We start from the raw sequence: 4,945 nt of genomic DNA, 5'->3' as shown, positions 1-4,945 counted from the left end.
CTCCCACAAGCCTGAAGCAGGCTGAGCCAGACCTTGACTTTGTTGTCACTAAGGAGATTACCTAGGGTGGAGCTTGCCTCCCTAGATCACTCTATAGTTCAGCCACTGCTGCTGCTGCTACCTGCTGGGAGTCGGCCACGCTATTCCGCTATTCCGGAGTCTACATCTGATCTTAACAATCCTACATGTGGTCACCTGCAGCTGGGCTCCAAGGATGATTTGGCCGGAATGGGCTTTCCCCTCTCCTTTATAAAGCGTGTCCGCCATTAAAAATTTGAACCTTGATCAGAACACTGTCTTGGTTCCATCTTTCTCTCGTCGCCTAGTTTCCCTCTCTTTCAGCCCTGGCCCGCCATTCAGGTGTAACCATCCTTGTGAGCCGCTGGACGGCTTTCGAACACCAGACCAAGCTGATACAAGGAAGCCCAAAGGCAAGGTTAGCACCTAAAACTCAAGAGGCCACACAGGCCACAAAACCCCAGAGGATACATTTTAATGGACATAAAGACTCACTTGTCACCAGAACCCTAGTTTACTCAGGCCAGAATATAGAGAAAACAGAAATCAAGCAGAAGAAAAAATATTCAACAACCACTCACCCAATAGTGATAAACTTGGAAATCAGCATCTAAAACTATAACAACAACAACAACAACAACAACAAAACAGATGGCTAAAGATCAGCATAGTAACAAAAGAGTCCCATTTCCAGCTTAAAGGTCCAAAAAATATTTTCAACAAATTCATTGAAGAAAGTTTCCCCAATCTAAAGAAAGAGATGCCTACTAATATGAAAGAAGCTTACAGAACACCAAATAGATTGGAAACCCTCCCCAAAAAACTTTCCCCCACATAATAATCAAAACACTAAATGTGCAGAACAAAGAAAGAACATTAAAGGCTAGAAGAGGAAAAGGCTAAGCCCGCGGTCCACAACACGAACGGTTCACTGAGAATGGCAGTTCCCTGCAAAGAGAGGAATCTAGACGGGGCGGAAGAAACAATGGAGTCAAGACAAGACTCTGATCAAGACTCAATTTAATATTTCCAGACACTCAGTTTATAAAGGAAGGGGGAGGGAACCCAATTTCCCGCCAAGTAACTCAGGGTCCAGTAGCAGGACGAACACGTGTGTGACTCCAGGCAGCAAGGGCAGGTTCCAGCAGTGGGCGTGGCAGGACGAATGAGCCGGTAGCTCCACCCTTGAGCAGGCAGGTTCCAGGCTGGGGGGAAGGGAGGCCACATTTATTACATATATTATATATATGTAATACTTTGACTTCTTTCTTTCCAATTTGTATCCACTTGATATCCTTTAGTTTTTTATTGCTCTACCAAAATCCTCAAATACTAAATTGAATAAATTCACAGATAGTGGACAGCCTTGTCTCTGATTTTACTGGAATTGCTGTAAATTTTTCTCCATTTAACTTGATATTGGCTGTTGACTTGCTGTGTATTGCCTTTATTGTGTTTAGGTATGTGCCTTGTATCCCTGTTCTCTCTAATACTTTTAGCATGAAGTATTAGAGAGACTGAATTTTGTCAAAGGCTTTGTCAGCATTTAATGAGATTATCATGTTTTGTTTTTCTTTCAATTTGTTTATATGGTGGATTATATTGAAGGATTATCATATGTTGAACTATCCTGTAACTCTGGTATGAAGCCTACTTGATCATGGTGGTAGATATTTTTGATGTGTTTGTGGATTCAATTTGTGAGTATTTTATTGAGAATTTTGTACCAATAGCCAGAAAGAAGATATGTCTGAAATTTTCTTTCTCTGTTTAATATTTGTGTGGTTTAGGCATCAAGGTAACTATGGCTTCATAAATGCATCTGAGATTCCATCTTACAACTGTCATAATGGCTAAAATAAAAATCTCAAGTGACAGCTCATGCTGGTGAGAACATGGAATAAGGTGAGGATCCTCCATCACTGCTAGGACTGCAAACTTGTACAACTTCTTTGAAAATCAATTTTACATTTTTTTTTTCAGAAAATTTGGAATGCATCTACCTCAAGACCCAGCTATACCACTCTTGGGCAAAAAAAAAAAAAAAAAAACGAAAACTTCTGCCAAATCACCAGGAGACCTGCTCAACTACGTTATAGCTGGTTTATTCATAATAACCAGAAACTGGAAACAACCTATATGTCCCTCAACCAAAGCATGAATAAAGAAAATGTGGTTCATTTATATAATGTCCTATTATTCAGGCACTAAAAACAATGGTATCATGAAATCTACAGGCAAAGGGGTGTATTCAGTAAAAAAAAAACTCATCTTGAGTGTGGTAAAGCAGACCCTGAAAGACAAACACTCTATATACTCACTTATAAGTGGATATTAGTCATAAATTATAGGATAACCATGCTACAAAACACAGACCTACAGAAACTAAGTAAGAAAGAGGACCCAAGATGTCACAAAAACCTCATTTGAAAGGGAAAATAGATGAAACAACAGAGATGGACAGAGAAAAGACACTGAGTAGAGGAGTTAGAACTGGAAATAAGAGGGATGATATGGAGGGAGTACAGAGAGGGGGGGGGACGACACTGGAGGAGACAACAGAGTGAGGGAGGCTTCTCTGAGAGGAACTAGAAATCTAGAACTATGCAAACTCCCAGGAATCTATGAAGGTGATGCTAACTAAGACCCCTAGAAAGTGGGGATGTGGAGCCTAAAATGACCATGGCCTATAACCAGGCATGAGTTCCAGGGGAAGCCTCCCAATTTCTCAGGATAAGGAGAAGAGGGGTGGACCGAGGCAGAAAGGAGAAGGAGGTTCTGGGAGGGAGTGGGAGGAGAGGAGAGGAGAGGAGAGAGGGGATTCTGTGACTGGGAAGTAAAGTAAATAAGTAACTCAATAAAATACAGTTTAAAAAGGGGTTTGTATTTTCTGAACTAAGTTTTCTATTCCTCAAGAAGCTCTCACAGAAGCCTTCATGCTCTAACACTGCTACACAAATGCTCTGTGCTGTTGACATGGTCCAACACCTGCCCTGTCTAATACCGTGTATGCTCCATGGATACTGTCTACTTGGTAGACATCTATCTGATCATAACTGGCAAATCTTTATTAAATGACATAGCAACATGTGGACAGGGCAGCCCTGACATTATGATATGTTCTAACACTTTTTCATGAGCTGGAATCAACTGTAGATCTCATTCCATTGTTTTCTTGTTTATGAAGATAAGTTGGAGTTAGAATCAAGAATTTGAATTGCTAAAATGCTCTCAAATGATGCTGATGCTTTTGATTAGGGCATGGAACAAGTTTGGAGGCTGCTGTTCTAGATTTATCAAAATCATAGTTTCTCTTGAACAAATGGAAGATGTGTATAGATCCCTAATAAGTCAATCTGTGGTTCCATTACTTCTCATTTTATATTTACTACTATGTTTCTAATATTTCTCAGAAAATCATAAATTAATTATGAACTGTACATAATACTCATGGGACTTAAAATACCTTTAATAGTCATGTTAACATAATAAACATATTTTAGGTATCAGACTGAACTTAAGAAAGTTAATTTACAAAATATTAAATGTTGAGATTTATTTAGTTCATTCTAAAATCAAATTGCAGATCTATTTTCGAACAAGTTGCAAAACCCTCTACCATTAACCCTGATATTCTGACCACATATACTTAAGGTCCATGTACCTTTTCTTCAATAAAATTGTAGAAAGTAACTTGAATTGTGTAGGTTTCTGGTACTAAAAATGACGAATATTCGAGTGTTATTTAGTGAGTGTTTTATGTTAGAAAATATTACAAAATATTTACAAAAACAACAAAAGAAATATGCCTCTATGAATGAAAATCTTTAAATATGAGAAATACACTTTACCAACCCTTAACTTTTCAGGCTTAACACATCTTTAAAAAAAACCAAATTAATAGAACTCATATTCTTTATAAGAATACAGCTCAATACCAAAAAGAACAAGCAAGACATCATTAAAATGCATCGCAGGAGTTGCATTTTAAAAACTCCAGGAGAACAGATGTTTCCAAGATCTTGTACACCAGCATGTCTACTTAACACCAGACTATTACTTCCTTGCTGGGAGACTATTCCTGTAAATTTGCTGTGAAAGAAAGTGTCTATTGAGAAATCAGTTGCACTTCTTAGATTATAACAAGTGAGCATCAAATTGTTTCTTTTCAAATTATCATAGATGTTTACTTAGCATATTTTAAAAATAAATTTAATTTATATTATTAGAGAGCCAGATAATAGGTGATTATTTAATTACCAATTATCAGGTTTTCTACATTTCACACTAATATGTGCCTACATTAACATTAAAGATTATGATTAATCCACACTCAACATCACAACAAAGAGAAGAACTTGAAGACATCACCTGCACTTATGCCAAAGTTGCTAGTTGTTAGGTAACCAAAAATAAGAAGTCTAAAGCTGACCAGCAAACAGAGGAAACTGCAGCCTGGCTCTAATATGTGTCCCAATGTCTCTGACACCATTAAGTTTGAAGAAATTTCAAAGCCAAGATTCAAGAGAAATAGTTACATTTCCCATCCTGTGTGATTTATAAACCATCTTCCTATAGCAGAGACATTTTGCTGACAAGACACCCTTTAGCCATTATTCATATGGTAAATTCCCCTTTAGATTTAGGAAAGTTGTTTATAATGTATTTTGACAGATGTACTAATAATCATTCAATATCTACAAGCTGGAAGTGCAGTTCAAAATGGTTGGCAGAGAATAATAATTTTGGCTGATAAAATTTCATTTTGTTTTGTTGGGTTTCTCTATTTAATTGAATATAATACAATATCTTCTCTAATTATTTAAAGTTTATTTACAAAATAATATAGATGTGAGCAAATCTATAAATAATAATAATGAGCCATCAACCCAATCGAAGTATTAAAGTATGTATCCAATACATACTT

This window comes from Mus caroli, chromosome 5 (genome assembly GCF_900094665.2).
Source record: "Mus caroli chromosome 5, CAROLI_EIJ_v1.1, whole genome shotgun sequence".
NCBI lineage: Eukaryota > Metazoa > Chordata > Mammalia > Rodentia > Muridae > Mus > Mus caroli.
The sequence above is the reverse complement of the archived record's forward strand: the minus strand, read 5'-3'. Positions refer to the sequence as shown.